Here is a 17,884-nt window from a genome sequence, read left to right on the forward strand (position 1 = left end):
TCGCATCCCAGGATTTTTTCATATAATGTAAATGAGTCTGGAGCTATTCAGTGCATTTGTAGCCGAGACGTCAGTGGATATTGGGGATCCAGATCTGTCAGAAACGTAGCCAAGCTGGAGTGTTCATTTAGCAAGCGCAGATGTGTTTTTGGACTGATCGCTGTCGCTGACGCTATTAATACCCTGGCCTTCCCTCTCCTGATCCCCCACCCCTCGCTGCCACCCAGCACGCTCTGCGCCGCACACTTGGCGCGCGCACTCAGCAGTCGGATGAGTCCGGCAGACGAATTGATCTCCTGAGCCCTGCTTGTCTCCCGGCGCGGACCCCAAGGTACGAAAACGCCTTTTCTTACTGCCTCGTAGCTGGGAGTAAAAACAGTTGTACCAGAGGGGTAATGCGATCCATTTGTGCACTTTTTGTTGTGGTTTTGTGGTTGCAATTCCAGAAACACTTATTCAAAAACGCAAGAATTTATTTGGCGTAACATAACAAGGCCAGTGATTACAGTGATTTATTTGGAGAGTTTGAGCACACAGATAAATGCCTCACGTGCGCATCGATCCTCCTCTTGTGTCAGATTTTAAACAAACAATCGTTACAGTAATAGGTGCCTTCCAATATTTAAGAAATATTTTAGTATTCTAGAACATTTGAGGCTCCTTTCCTTGACACAACGATAAAAACATAAGCTATACCGAGTCATCTCATACCGATAAGCCACCAAACGTTTCAAGTTGAGTTTATTTTGTTTAAATTATTTAACTGTCCATCACCTTTCTATAGTCTGCCCATCCCGTTTAGAATCATGCAGGACTGGCGCCCATAGGAACCTCACGTCACAGCACAACTTGGACAATCAAGTGTAGCTCTGCGGCTGAAGTCACACCTGTTGGTAAGAGTCAGCCGAAGTTTCAAAATGGGGCGACAACACCAAGCAAAGGTAGGATGACTCCACTACAGAATATAGAACATACTGAATCAATAAAGTGAAATAAACTTAATAACTCTTTAAATGATAAATACAAGATAACGGGGATCAGGATAGCGCACCCCCATCTAGTATTCAGCCTTGTAACCCAATAGGTGCCTGAGGCACCATCTTAGCAGTCCCAGTGCACAGTCTGATCATTCTAGCCACAAAGATCTAGAAAGCAAGCAAACAAATTTTATATATGAAGAGCATTTAAAAGCAACATTGTATTAACCAAAATGCTGGACATATAAAACGATTAAAGGCAAGGGAAAACGGCAACAAAGTTACAACCATACATCATTAGCACAGACACATTAAGACTTACAACAATTATAAAACGTACCTATAGATAGACTCGAAAGCTACTGAAAAAAACGGATGTGCTCTTGAGGCTAAATTTAAAACCCAGTAATAGAAGGAACAGCTCTGATGTTGAGGGGTGGGCTGTTCCACAGTCTCAGGGCAGCTACGTGAAGGAACACATGATGATGATCTAAATGTCCTTGTTTGGAGGCATTGCAAAGGCTTACCCAATGAAATCATTACAATATATAACATACTGTATATTTATTTGGTCCTTAGTAATCTTCACATGTGTTCCTTAATGTTGGTGAATGGCAGTGTATATCAGGACACTTCACCTTGGAGCATTGGACATTTTATTTGTAACAACCTTGTTTCATGTTTTATGTATTGCAATCATGGCATTGGGTAAGGCCAGGTCTTTGTCACTAGTATTATTTAATTGTACACTGGGATTGGTAATATGGGACCTCCTGCACCAATCGGTTTATAAGAACGTGACTACTAGATGGGTGGCGCCTTTCAGATTCTGATTATCCTGTATTTACCACTTATTATTAAGGAGATATTCTTGTTATTTGTTTTCTGTTGTGGTGTCATCCTGCCTTAGATTGATGGTATCCCCATAGGTTCAAACTCTTGGTAACTCATACTGACAAGTGTTAGTTCTATTAATTCTAAAGGAATATGAGATATATTTCATTGTTTTAGTTTACAGTTTACAATTGGTGCTATATATGTGTGTATCTATATATATACTATATATATATATATATATATATATATATATATATATATATATATATATATATATATATATATATATATATATATATATATATATATATATATATATATATATATATACACACACACAAATATATATCCATCCATTATTCAACCCGCTATATCCTAACTACAGAGTCACGGGGGGTCTGCTGGAGCCAATCCCAGCCAACACAGGGCGCGAGGCAGGAAACAAACCCCAGGCAGGGCACCAGCCCACCACAGGACGCACACACACACACACACCAAGCACACACTAGGGACAATTTAGGATCACCAATGCACCTAACCTGTGTATGTATACAGTATATATCACAGTACAAATGGGATATACACACAGCTTCATAAAAGGACAAGTGTCTTTGTGTCCATCCAGTTGCTATGTTATATGTGATTTAGTATGGGATTTGTAAAAGCAGTCTTAATGTTTGTGATGCACCATCTGTTGGAATGAAAAATTACAAAAATTTCACATATATGTCTCAGGAGCCCACAGCCTCCAATGTGAAGCTCCACGTAGGTGGAGTTGACTCCAATGGGCACCAATAGAGTCCAGCTGCAGATGCCTAAAGTTCTTCCGGGTTATGCTATGGTTAAGGTTAGGGTAATGGGAAGGTTATCTGGCTCAAATAATGACAACTGTCCACTAAATCAACCCAACCTACCTGGAGCTCCAGGGCGGAGGCCCCGGGAAAATTTGGTATGGAATTTGTAAAAGCAGTGCTAATGTTTGTGACGGACCATCTGTTGGAATGAAAATTGCAATGCACTTCATTTCTACATGCATTACAAAATTCCTGTAGATGGTGGACTGCAAACGTTAATGCTGAATACCCTGAAGTGTTGGTAAGTTATCTTTCAACCCATCTTAGATGGGTAACGCATCTTGCGTGTGTGTATATTATATACTAGCAGAATACCCGCGCTTCGCAGCGGAGAAGTAGTGTGTTAAAGAAGTTATGAAAAGAAAAGCAAACATTTTAAAAATAACGTAAGATGATTGTTAATGTAATTGTTTTGTCATTGATATGAGTGTTGTTGTCATATCTATCTATTTATATATATATATATATATATATATATAGCAAAATAGCTGCGATTGGCAGCGGAGAAGTAAAAAGAAAAGGAAACATTTTAATAATAACGTAACATGATTGACAATGTAATTGTTTTGTCATTGTCATGAGTGTTGCTGGCATATATATATATATATATATATATATATATATATATATACACACACAGACACATATATATACATATACATATATATACACATACTGTATATATACAACATATACATATCTACATATATACTGTATATACACATATATATACAAATCTACATATATATATCTACATATATATATATAGGTGGGACTCGATTAAAAAATTAATCCAATTAATTAGAGGCTGTGTAAGAATTAATCTTGATTAATCGTATGTAATCGACACGAAATTTGCCCCAAATCGCAAATGTTTTTTTTTATTTAAAACGGTTTTAGTGGGCTTACAGAATCAAATAATAGACATGGACATGAATATTGTAAACTGAAGCTGTTTTAATTTCTGAAAAAAAAGCTTTTAAACTGCATTTGAATTCAAAACAGAAACAAAAATATCATCCCTGGTTAAAATTGGGCAGACTTAAAAATAAAGTGGTAGTTTAAGTACTTTAAGTACATTTTCAGAATAGTATTGTCTTTAAATAATAATAACCAAAATTTCACCATAAAGTGCAGTTTTTCTTCTTAAAAAATAAGTCAGAAACATAAAAGGTAATTTGACCAGCTTACTCTTTAAACTCTGAGTAACATTAGCCAAAATTATTTTGTACATTAGGCTAAAACAGTGTGATCATTGAACATTTTGTAATTAGATGTATTTAGAATTACTAACGGTCACGGAAGTCCAATGATCCCCAGTAAGAGCCACAAAGTCCGCTTTCTGTAATGCATCTAATTTTGCTTGCTTTTCAGTGTGCACAAAACCATGCTTTTATCAAGGCTTCTCGGTAGTCGAAATGATCAGTCGAGGAACGCGCTTTATTCCGACTCTAACATTTTTGTAGCTGTGATGTGTGCATCAGTGTAATGGATGTACCAGGAAATCATGCATTGACAAAAGTTCCCGCTTGCTTGGAATTGAAAGTGTGATTAAATGCGTTATTTTTAACGCTGCTATGGAGTACATGCATCGAAGCTTCTCAACTGTGCTTGTGCTAAGAAAGGGAAAATTTTAAAAATAACGTAACATGATTCTGCTAACCTAATATTTTTTCATACGTCCCAAACCAAGGAGATGGGAAGGTAAAATGAATCGGTAGCGCTGCACATAGTCAGTACATCCCTCTCGAATCGAACCTCAATGTCGGCGTAGAGGCTAAGACTCTACAATTGCGCCACCGCTTGTCTATGCTAAAGTATGTATTGTAGATCGGGCTATAGATATACATTTATATATATACCCGTATCGCAGTGGAGAAGTAGAAGTTATGAAAAGAAAAGGGAACATTTTAAAAATAACGTAACATGATTGTCAATATACAGTAATTGTTTTGTGAGTGTTATTGAATGTTGCTGTCATCAAGGATTTGATTATCATTATTTCTTTCAATCAGGCTCGTATTTGTATGATGTGTTCGTTACATTCCGTGTTTGTCAATCGCTGTAAAGATAAGAGGTTTCATTCATCGATTAGTTCCTTACTGCATCAATAAACAGCTCGCCTTCCTTTTATCTGTGATGTGACAAACTGCATGCACGGGTTTTTTTTACGCTGTCTTCCTTTAGCGGACATTGACTTTTTCCACCGTGTGCTTTGTTTCCACAGTAGCTGCATTTATGAATATGCTTATCAGACGCTTCATATTTTTGCTGCCTTTTCAATTGTGTAATTCGGTTTTGTTCAGCCTTTTGGAACTGTTGCTTTTATCTGTGCACTGCATCAGTTCACGTGAGCCACTCGTGTACTTGCATCAAGGTTCCCAGCTGTGCTGGTGCCATCTCGCTATGTCCATAGCTTTATTTAATGTTACCTTAGTCCTGGCACTTAAAACTTTCTCTGGCAGTTTCGCTGAGTTTGTGTCAAACACCACCCTGACCATCTCATCTTCCTCTCCATAAGCACAGTCCTTCACCCGTGAATATTTACCCGTGGCAGTTTGCTATTGGATTGCCGCTGACGGATGGCCTTATATGGGCAGGCACTAAATTACAAACGCCAGCGCAGCCTGTCTATGAACTTAATTTAAAGTGTAGGTTTACATCGTGCTTTGTTTCCGTAGCAGAACTCGCTTCTTATTGTTTCGCTGCCTTCTCAATTATATAATGCATGTTTTCTTGAGCGCTTTTTTGAGGTCTTCCTGGTTTTCTATGTACTGCGTGATTACGTGGGAGGCGTGATGATGTCACACGAAACTCCGCCCCACGGCGTTGAAGCTCATCTCCATTACAGTAAATGGAGAAAAACTGCTTCCAGTTATGACCATTACGCGTAGAATTTCGATATAAAACCTGTCCAACTTTTGTAAGGAAGCTGTAAGGAATCAACCTGCCAAATTTCAGCCTTCCACCCACACGGGAAGTTGGAGAATTAGTGAGTGAGTGAGTGAGTGAGTGAGGGCTTTGCCTTTTATTAGTATAGATATACTAGCAAAATACCCGTGCTTCGCAGCGGAGAAGTAGTGTGTTAAAGAAGCAATGAAAAGAAAAGGAAACATTTTGAAAATAACGTAACATGATTGTCAATGTAATTGTTTTGTCACTGTTGTGAGTGATGAGTGTTGTTGTCATATATATATATATTTACACACACATAAACATATATATATACATATCTATACATATACACATACATATACATACACACATACATACATACACACACACACATATATATACACACAAATACATATATATATATACATACACACATATATAAACATATATATACATATACATACATATCTATATATACACACACAGCTATTTCAGATCAGTGCAATACGCTGTTTGTTAAAACGGATGACTCCCGCCTTACGCAAGTCTGCGTGGATATTATGAACTATCAGATTTGTTCAAGTTCTATTTAAATTTTAAATAGAAGGAATTTTTATTTAGTCGACAGAAATATCTTTGGTAGGAATGGTAAAAACAGACAGGAATATTATTCGTGAATAAATCAACTCAAACCTTAAAAAACTTATAATATTTTGCTCTCCATAAAAATATATCCTGTCTAAATTATACAAGTTAGAAATAAAGTAAACGTTAAAAGAACAAACATTCAAATTTCTTTACTCTTATGTAATTTTATATAAAAAATAAACTTAGATTTTAAATATCCCAAAAGATTTTGCTCTCCATAAAAATATATCCTGTCAAAATTATACAAATTCAAATATGAACATGCTGCATAACAAAACCTAGAAATATAAATAAAATGTGTTCCTTTCAGCAATAACAAATCAAATCATTCAGTTGTCTTTGCTCATATGTCATTTTAGAGCTGGTCGCCTGGCATCTTTTTTTGGCCACAGGTTCGTTTCTGTTTGCTGTGAGGTTCTGTGTTGTGGAGATTCTCAGGATGGATTGCAGGTGCTCATCAGTGAGGCGACTCCTGTGTGCTGTTTTGTTAGTCTTTATCACTGAGAAGAGCTTCTCACACAGATATGTGCTACCAAACATGCACAAGGTTCGAGCCGCATGTAGACGGACTTTTTTTGTTCATCAAAGTCACCAAAGCGCGCAAACTCAGTGCGCAGTGCGCTCAGTTTATCAGCAAAGTGCGATTTTGGGAACACCGTAGTGACGACTTGGTTTAACATTACTTGGCAACAGGGAAAGTGGGGCAAGGTGAACTGGTGCATTTGTGTCTCCCATAAAAGCAGCTTCACTTGAAATCACTTTGTGATTGTGCACGGGTTAAAACGTCCGCTGAAGTGTCAGATTCTTATTTAATTATGCTGTTTTCTGTATCTTCTGAATTGCATTCAGGTTACCCTGATGCAAGGCAGCTGAAGCGCTGCATTATGGGATCTGTAGTTTATTGTGTTACCAGCGCTTCATATACCCGGCTTTAATAACAATAATACAGTATATAAAATGATCTCAAGGGCGGATATAATTACACGGGCCGGATGTGCCCCGCGCCCTTGAGTTTGACACATATGGACTAAATAGAACTTGAAAAATATATTTTTTCAAATGTGATCGCAATTCAGATAGAGTTGACGCGCACTACAGCCTGCATGCCTCAATAAGTCATCCTCCCCTCGCTCTTACTTTTTTACCGTTCATCTAATGAATACACTGAGTATGGCTTTACCAAAACAATCATTGATGGCTAATAAAGTATCCATTATTCGAGTATGTAGATCGGGATATATATATACATATATATATACCCGTATCGCAGCGAGAAGTAGTGTGTTAAAAAGGTAGAAAAGAAAAGGGAACATTTTAAAAATAACGTAACATGACTGTCAATATACAGTATTTGTTTTGTGAGTGTTACTGAGTGTTGCTGTCATCAAGGATTTGATTATCATTATTTCTTTCAATCAGGTTCGTATTTGTAGGATGTGTTGTGTTCAAGTTACATTCCGCGTTTGTCAATCGCTGTAAAGATGACAGGTTTCATTCATCGATTCGCTTCTTACTGCATCAATAAACAGCTCGCCTTCTTCTTTATCTGAGACCTGACACACTGCATGCACGGTTTTTTTACACTGTCTTCCTTTAGCAGGACATTGACTTTTTCCAACGTGTGCTTTGTTTCCGCAGTAGCTGGATTTATGAATATGCTTATCAGACGCTTCATATTTTTTGCTGCCTTTTCAATTGTGTAATTCGGTTTTGTTCAGCTTTGGAACTGTTGCTTTTATCTGTGCACTGCGCCAGTTCACGGAGCCGCCGGTGTACATGCATCAAGGTTCCCAGCTGTGCTGGTGCCATGTCGTGCTATGTCCATGGCTGTATTTAATGTTACCTTAGTCCTGGCACTTAAAACTTTCTCTCGCAGTTTCGCTGAGTTTGTGTCAAACACCACCCTGACCATCTCATCTTCCTCTCCATAAGCACAGTCCTTCACCCGTGAATATTTAGTGGGAGTTTGCTATTGGATTGCCACTGACGGACGGCCTCATATGGGCAGGCACTAAATTACAAACGCCAGCGGCAGCCTGTCTATGAACTTAATTTAAAGTGTAGGTTTACATCGTGCTTTGTTTCCGAAGTAGCAGAACTCATGAATATGGTTGTATATGTCACTCGCTCGCTTCTTATTGTTTCGCTGCCTTCTCAATTATATAATGCATGTTTTCTTCAGCTTTTTGAGGTCTTCCTGGTTTTCTATGTACTGCGTGATTACGGGAGGCGTGATGATGTCACCCGAAACTCCGCCCCCACGGCGTTGAAGCTCATCTCCATTACAGTAAATGGAGAAAAACTGCTTCCAGTTATGACCATTACGCGTAGAATTTCGATATAAAACCTGCCCAACTTTTGTAAGGAAGCTGTAAGGAATGAACCTGCCAAATTTCAGCCTTCCACTCACACGAGAAGTTGGATCGCAGTTGAAAGTCAGAGGACGTTTCTTTTTTTGCTGAGTATATATGGGTAGGTAGGTATATATAAATAGACTTGTGCCCACAGGAACCAACCTCAGATGTAGTGCCAGTCCATCGTAGGACCCACTGATGTGCAGACTCACGCTAAGTCATTCCAGGTCAATTTAGATTTACCAAGCAGTTTATCTCCCACATCTTTAAGATGTATTACAAAAATCAGAGTAGATTGAAGAAAAGTACCCACTTGCTAAGAGAGTGTGCAGGCAGTGAACGGGCAGAACCCTGCTGGGCATTTAACCGTGACCACTAAAACTGTGAAGAAGGAGTGCTAACTGCTGAGCCAGCGTCCTTTTTATTTACAGTTCTTATGTTCTGTTTTTTATTTTTCCAGCCTAGGCTCATCACCTTTTTAAAAACCCCATGAAAAGGTCGATTTCTCAAACTGCTACCCGCTTAAACTCATGATGGGTGAACCTGATCAAATGACCTCACCCCTGCCCCCTTAAATGGCTGCCTCGACTCAATATTAACCCTTCAAATCAGCAAGTTTATCAGCGTTAACAAAGAGGCCTTGCTTCACATCTTAGCCATCAATCAATATACCATCCCTACATTGGATCATAAAGGTATGACCCAGTGTGTAACCTCTCAGATGGGTACTCAGCCTTTGGCCTGCATTGTCAGACGCTCGCCTCACCATAAATCTGATAACAAGTAAACCTGATTTAATAAATGGGCCTATAAAATGGTGAACCCGATCACACAGCACTAGGGTTCAATGTACTACAACTCATTTTTCAATGGAACTCAATGGCTCCTTCATACTAAGTTCAACCAGGAGACGGAAGCAGCAGATATTTTTTGACCAAACTCTGCCTAAACCCCTTGGCCACAATGTCTACCAAAGCCACAGTTCCTGTTTGGACAAAGAACATTGGAAGTTTTATTTCTTCTGTCAGTGAGTGATACAAATGTATAAATTACCACAACTAACTAAAAGGCAGTCTAGTCACAGGACATGCAAAATGGGGAGGGAAATACAGCACAGTCACTTCTTTTACTTTGCTTGTCACTGTTGTCCTCACGGCAGTAAGACTTCCTCCGACACTGGGCACAGTCTCTTGGCTGTAAATGATTTGCACCGTCCTCGGTCCAGTGAGCTTTTTTTTTATTACACTGGAGACAGGGAGTCATGCAAGCTTGGCACTCACTGTGCTGATTTTAAGAGAGCGGCGCTCTGTGTGACCGACGGCTACTTCAGTAAGACGTGTCAAATTATTTTTAGAAGCACAAGCTGTACAATCTAAACATATGCTGGCTATTTATTCCCTTTTGGTTTGGCAGCTCAAGTGAAAAAGGTGAAGCTGGGTTACAGAAAAGTTCTTCATGGTCTAGAATGGTGCTTCTCAAACATTGGGTGGTGGGCTGTCACCGATGGGTCGCGTTTTAATTTTGGTTCTAATGGCAGTGGGTCGCTGCTCTGATAATCACACTCGATTCACTAAAGGGGATCATTGATGGGTGGTGGTGAAGACCCCTACATGGGGGAGAAAGTGGGTCGTGAGCCCAGAAAGGTCTAGAGGATGGCCTATTAAAAACCACCGGTCGCAATTCCATGTCCATCTGTTCCCTGAAGGAAAACATTATAAACATTTTTAGACATTTATTATTCCCATTTCTGAAGTACTGAATATGATTTATTTTACAATAGAAATTTGTCTGAAGTTGATTTTTTCATCCGCGTGGCACGTAGGAGGCTCGGATTCGCTTCCCGGGTCCTCCCTGCGTGAAGTTTGCATGTTCTCCCCGTGTCTGCGTGGGTTTCCTCCCACAGTCCAAAGACATGCAGATTAGGTGGACTGGCGATCCTAAATTGTCCCTAGTGTGTGTGTGCGTGCCCTGCGGTGGGCTGGCGCCCTGCCCGAGTTTTTTTCCTGCCTTGTGCCCTGTGCTGCCTGGGATTGGCTCCAGCAGACCCCTGTGACCCTGTAGTTAGGATGTAGCGGGTTGGATAATGCATGGGTGGATGGATTTTTCAATCCCTGTATTTGTCTTTTAAGACACTCCTCAATTGACGCCATTGAAAACAGCACTTCCTGCCTGAGATTCATTTTCATTTGTAGCAGATGATGTTTTTTACTGTCTGGAGATGAGCAGGTTAGGTGACTCGGTGATCCTAAATGAGTCGTGCTGTGTGATTCGGGTGTGTGTGTGCATTTGCATGTTTTCCCTTATGATGAACTGGCACCCTGTCAAGGGTTTGTTCCTGCTTTGCACCCTATACTAGGTGGGATAGGCACCAGCAGACCTCCGTGACCCTGTTCAGGACTATGCGGGTTAGAAGACTGACAGACTGAACTGTCACGCATTGGGGGTTTTCTTAAATATTGGGAAAGATCCAACAGGATTGTGTTTCTGTTCTGATGCATTGTTTTTTTTTTAAGTTCTTCCATAAGGGTGTTCAGGTTATTGTTATTACCTCTTTTTATTGTTTATTTCCATAAAGGGTGAAGATACCCTAACTAAACCCCCAAGAGCCTAGGCCATAACTGAAGACACACAGGGCCTAGTCATCCAGTTTCCTACAAAGACATGGACTGGCACAACTCTTCAGTGGCTCCCACAAACTCAAGTCTGTCCACACAGGGCATGGAGAACTTCACCACCTCAGCAGTGCTGATTGAAGAACCGACTGGTAAGAAGCACCTCCTTTAGACATGACAGATTGGCTGATGAGTTGTAATGAGTGATGAATGTTAGAGTCTGTGACTGAAGTTCTGTTAGATGTCCAGAAAATGTGGTGTGCACTTGGATCCATTACCTTAGCCCAGGCTTGAAGTGAGCTGAGTGTTAATATATCTAGCTGCAAAACTGTTATATCTTAAGGCAGTGCTTACAGCAAGTTTACTAACATGGATGCTCTACATGCGAGTAATTCACTTGAGTAAATGAGGAGTGCATATTACAGTGACAGCAGCTGCTTTCACAATGATTTGGTCCTAACATCCCATAATATTTAAGGTCATTTGAAAATATGCTGGTCAGATCCTTTAGCACAATCTATTGGTTGTAAAGTCTCAAAAAGGCATCTTTTACACATAGCTGGTGTTACCTAATTTGGTGGCCGAGATGTCAGAATTTAAAGAGAGAAAATTATTAATCAGAAGCTATTGAAGCAGAGGAGCCCTCGAGAAAAGCAATTCAGTGCCGGATTGAACAGGTAGAGGAAAAACTCCAGGGGCCTCATGCATAACGCCGTGCGTAGAACTCACACTATAACATGGCGTAAGCACAAAAGCCGAAATGTGCTTACGCACAGAAAAATCCAGATGCAGGAATCTGTGCGTACTCCAACTTCCACGTTCTTCCGCTACATAAATCCCGATCAGCGTGAAAACTAACGCTCGTGCACGCGCATTTTGTAACGCCCTAAATCCTCCCAGAATTACGCCTCTTTGAATATGGAAATCAATATAAATAGCTCTTAAGCTCAGCCTTCTGTGAAAAGACAAAGCACAGGGGAAAATATAAGAATTTCAGCAAATGCCAAGTGGAGGCAAAGGAAAAACATACTATTTGTTCAAATAAACCGTGGTATAATCAACAAAATAAAGTTGATCGAGTGACATAGCGTGTCGGTGAAACTTGAAAGCTCAAGTTCACAAAGTCGCACAGTGCCCGAAATAAAAAAGAAGTTGCCACTTTAAAAAGTCGACGTGAAAAGGCGAGTTGTAGCCCACCGTCTGAGTGTCATATGAAAGCTTATTAGGGTACAGAGAAAAAAAAATAGGCACAGTGGGAAAAAAGCACAAAATGTCAACTTTAATCTCGACATTTCCACTTTAATCACGTAGTTTATTTTGTCATTAAAGTAGAACATCATAAACTTCATCTTAAAATCGTTTAATTAACCAGTTTCTCAAATCACATCATAATTAAAGTAGCACGTTAAATGCTTTGTTTTGTATTTGATCTTCTATGTGCTCTGTGTGTGTAAATCACTACTTGCTTCCTAAACCGGCTTTTTCTACTTCTGACTGGACACAGAATCCATGACATTCGTGATATTACAGCTCTGTGAATAACTAAAATACTGAGATGTATACGTGATATCATTTTCATGATGATGGGAGTTAAAGCACGTTAATAAACATGGGAACACGGTGGCGCAGTGATTGTGCGCGACCTTCGATGAAATAATTTATTTTAGCAGTACTCAGGGGCGGCTCTAGGCTTGTGGCGGCCCTGAGCAGAGAAAGAATCGGTGGCTCCTTCGCCGCCAATGTCAATATGGTATCTTATGCACAGTGGATGGCCACGTCCGTTGTGGACACTGCATAGCCGCCTCGTGCTCATGACACAAGCGTTTAACTTTTGTCGAAATTTGCCGCTGCGTTTTTAGCTGTGTTGTTATTTTCTCTTTCTGTTTTATATTCAACATATATTGGCGTGGTGGCCCTGTGCAGGTGCACAATTTGCACATACCTAAGGCCGGCCCGCAGTGCTGTCTCTTTCAAACGTACTAACCTCCTGTCCTTCCTTTTCTTTCTCCAAGTAACCGATCGCCAAAATCAGCTCTGCAATGGACGTTAAGCCATCTGTAAGCTTAGAGCGCCGATTCTTCAAACTTTTAAGGAACATTGAAATATCTTCGTAGTACATGTTTAACTATTCTATTATTTACGCCAGTCCCAGTGAAGCATACAATGCGAGGCAGGAACAATCGTGAGCGAAGCACCAGATCCTTGCTAGCGTAGCAACACCGTGTCCTTTAATTATTAACAATACAGACTATTTAAATGAAGTTTAAGTTTTATCTGTATAATATAATAAACATATTTTGCTGCATTTCATCTTAAAAATGATATCGTCATCATATGTAAATACGCGCTTTATAAAGTAGCTCAGGATGTGCGATATTAGAACTGTATCACAAGTTTACAGTGAGGTGATTGTATTAATAAGTACAGACAGTTCTACAAGGAGCATTTGATGGACTGATTGAGTGCGTTTATAGTTCTTGGGATGAAACTGTTTCTGAACCGCGAGGTCCATACAGGAAAGGCTTTGAAGCGTTTGCCATATGAGAGCAGTTCAATAGACAGCATGGCTGAGGCAGCGTGTGCTTGATGCTGTATACCAATAATTCTCTTTCCGATCAGCTTCTCTGAGTGGTGCAGTGAGAGTAACAACGCTAAAGCAGCTATGGTATTTAGAATAGTTTGACCATTCTGTGGACCATTATGTTGCTGCTGGTTAATTACAATCAGATGCATTAAACTAATAAACAGTATGCGGCTAATTTCAGTGTATTTATAAAGCTGCTTCAAGAAAAGAAAGATAAACCACACAGGAACAGTAGCACTGCTTTGACGCTAGGTGGGGCCAGTCTGCAAAACCGAGCGGAGAACTTGCGTACGACAAGGTATGAGGTACCGTGGAAAAGTGCGTGGCTTTACGTCAAGTGTAGGTTTTATACATCTCGATTTGAACGTGGAAAAGTTCTTACGCAACATTTCTGTGCGTACAAACCGTTTATACATGAGGCCCCAGGTCTGCTTTGATTTTCTAAACTAAGACATGTTTAGAGGCTAATCATCACATCTGGATTAGTATGCAAATTTCATAACGGGATTTATCAAAAATGTTTGTGTGAATACGAAGGAGAAAACTGTGGATTACCATTAATATCAGAAATTTATCTGAAGGCTGCATCAATGCAGTTTTAGAAGTTGATATGAAAACATGCAATAAATGTGAGCTCAGAAGGAAAATTATATCGGTATGGGGAAACCTGGGAACCACGTGTAGTACCAGTAATGATTCATGTAAACTTTGGCAGGGTTTGCAGAGCTCTCTATTTTAATTAAAAAATCCTGGGACGAGACAAAACTTTTTAGCCTGGGACGAGATGTGACTTTTTCAGAGAGATACTTTCATGTCTGGTGAAACAAGACAAGAGATTTAACAACGCCCAAGCAAACAAATGTAAAGAATTCCAAAACGTTGGCGTGATACACATGTAGAGCAGGTTAGAGATAATGAAAGTACTAAAATTCGAAAAATCGCCGAAAAAATGCTAGTAAAGATTGTATTAGCACAAACAAACGGAAATTATTACTCAGTGAAATAACGGAACAACAAAAAGAGATTGAATATATTGTTCAGATTTAAACTTTACTTGTAGATCGGCTAATTCGTGTTGCCATCAGGGAAAAGTAGTGTTTCTTCCCAATGAAGAGGCGAATCCGCAAGAATTCAAAGATTTGTTATTTGGTGAAAGTGAAATCCACATACGCGAGCAGCAGAGATGCCAAGAGGCTGGTGCATAGTGCAGGCTGGGGGTTGGCGAGCGAAGCGAGCAGGGGGCAAAGCCCTCTAGTGCTTACAGATTGCAAACTAAAGCCTAATCCAATATTATTTTCCCTTCCTGATGAACCCAATCCATTCTACACCCTCTTTGCTCAAAATATCAAGCAGCCTACTGCTCAATTTGCTTGCAGCACCACATGATCCATCGTTCTTTATTTCTTAACATAATTTAAGGAACATTTTTAAAGGAGTTAATGTCCATAAGGTATCTGGCCCAAATGAAATTTCAGGGAGTGTTTCAAAAACACATAGTGGCCAGTTAGCTGGCATCTTCACATCTTTAATTTTGTGCTGAAAGAATCCGCAGTCTCTGTTGACATTAAAAGGACAGGAGTTATCCGTTTGCCTAAGAAAGTAAAAGTTGACTGACTGAATGACTGCGGGCCTGTGGCAGTCACTCCAGTCATGATGAAGTGCTTTGATAGCCTGGTACTGGGGTGTATTACACAGAATATTTGAGATAGTCATGATTACCTCCAGGCTGCATCATCTCAGGTCCACAGAGGATGCAGTATCCCTTGCACTTCTTAGCATCCTGGCAAACTCCATCCATCCATTTTCAAACCCGCTGAATCCTAACTACAAGGTCACGGGGGTCTGCTGGAGCCAATCCCAGCCAACACAGGGCACAAGGCAGGAACCAATCCTGGACAGGGTGCCAACCCACTGCAGGACACACACAAACACACCCACACACCAAGCACACACTAGGGCCAATTTAGGATCACCAATCCACCTAACCTGCATGTCTTTGGACTGTGAGAGGAAACCCACGCAGACACGGGGAGAACAAGTAAACTCCACGCGGGGAGGACCCGAGAAGCGAACCCGGGTCTCCTAACTGTGAGGCAGCAGCTCTACCACTGCGCCCCTGGCAAACTCGGATAATAAAAACTTTCCATGCCCAAGGCCTGTTTATACACAACAGCTCTGCATTAAACACTGTTGTACCATCAAAAATGCTCATCAGACTTGTTAATTTAGTACCACCCCTTGTAACTGCCAGAACTCAATATTTGCACATTGGCAGCCTCACATTCTCCTTGCAGACCCTCAGCACAGACACTCGACACGGTATTGTGCTGAAACCCCTTCTGCACTCCTTGCTCACCTCTGACACTCCATCATTCATTTTGCTCATGATACCACCATCATAGGCTTGATCACCTACAGCGGTCAGACGGCTTACAGAGAAGTGGAATACCTGCTGAAACAGTGGTGCCAGGGCAACTATCTCACCCTATTTGACAGCAAAGCCAAGGGGTTGGTCATAGACCTAAGAAAGCAGACTACACCACCAGTTAAATCAGAGAGGATGCAGTGGAGGGGATGAGCAACTTTAAATTTCTTTGACTGACCATCACTTATGAACTAAAGTGGGTACAACACATCCTGGACTTTGTGAAGAAGAAAAGCTCAGATTTCTCCATTTTATTCTCTCTACCTTTTACAGGTACAGAGTTGAGTCCATCATTAGCTGACTATCACATCCCAGTACGAAGTCTGCTCAACTCAATACATTAAAACACTGCAGGGGTTGGAGAAAATGGCACAAATATTACAGACACCCGGCAGTCTTGTGTTTAAGACGTGTATGATAGACGCTGCCATAATATTGTTTCTTTGTATCAGTATACTGCTGCTGGATTATGTGAATTTCCCCTTGGGATTAATAAAGTATCTATCTATCTATCTATCTATCTATCTATCTATCTATCTATCATATAGTGCCTTTCATATCTATCTATCTATCTATCTATCTATCTATCTATCATATAGTGCCTATCTATCTATCTATCTATCTATCTATCTATCTATCTATCTATCTATCTATCTATCTATCTATCTATCTATCATATAGTGCCTTTCATATCTATCTATCTATCTATCTATCTATCTATCTATCTATCTATCTATCTATCTATCTATCTATCTATCTATCTATCAGACCTCAGCTGTCCTTCTCAGCTACTTTCCTCAATTTTCTCATCTAGTAAACAGTACAGAACCATTGCATTGTTCTACTGAACAACCGGTCTTAGTTGCATATCATTATCTATACTAATAAAAGGCAAAGCCCTCACTCACTCACTCACTCACTCACTCACTCACTCACTCACTGACTCATCACTAATTCTCCAACTTCCCGTGTGGGTGGAAGGCTGAAATTTGGCAGGTTCATTCCTTACAGCTTCCTTACAAAAGTTGGGCAGGTTTTATATCGAAATTCTACGCGTAATGGTCATAACTGGAAGCAGTTTTCTCCATTTACTGTAATGGAGATGAGCTTCAACGCCGTGGGGGCGGAGTTTCGTGTGACATCATCACGCCTCCTACGTAATCATCACGCAGTACATAGAAAACCAGGAAGACCTCAAAAGCTGAAGAAAACATGCATTATATAATTGAGAAGGCAGCTAAACAATAAGAAGCGAAGCGAAAGTGACATATACAACCATATTCATGAGTTCTGCTACTGAAACAAAGCACGATGTAAACCTACACTTTAAATTAAGTTCATAGACAGGCTGCGCTGGCGTTTGTAATTTAGTGCCTGCCCATATAAGGCCGTCCGTCAGCGCAATCCAATAGCAAACTCCCACTAAATATTCACGGGTGAAGGACTGTGCTTATGGAGAGGAAGATGAGATGGTCAGGGTGGTGTTTGACACAAACTCAGCGAAACTGCGAGAGAAAGTTTTAAGTGCCAGGACTAAGGTAACATTAAATACAGCCATGGACATAGCACGAGATGGCACCAGCACAGCTGGGAACCTTCGATGCATGTACACCGAGTGGCTCACGTGAACTGACGAGTGCACAGATAAAAGCAACAGTTCCAAAGAGCTGAACAAAACCAATTACACAATTGAAAAGG

The 17,884-nt window shown here is 40.3% G+C and overlaps 1 long non-coding RNA gene across 1 annotated transcript in view; it reads left to right on the forward strand.

Moving 5' to 3' along the window:
* Positions 1-207: 207 nt before the first annotated feature.
* The window catches only part of LOC120530969, a 45,850-nt gene continuing 28,173 nt past the window's right edge, over positions 208-17,884 (forward strand). The window contains exons 1-2 of the long non-coding RNA XR_005634047.1: positions 208-331; positions 11,141-11,329. This is a non-coding gene — a long non-coding RNA (uncharacterized LOC120530969). The remainder of the gene's footprint in view (positions 332-11,140; positions 11,330-17,884) is intronic.

Source organism: Polypterus senegalus, chromosome 6 (genome assembly GCF_016835505.1).
Source record: "Polypterus senegalus isolate Bchr_013 chromosome 6, ASM1683550v1, whole genome shotgun sequence".
NCBI lineage: Eukaryota > Metazoa > Chordata > Cladistia > Polypteriformes > Polypteridae > Polypterus > Polypterus senegalus.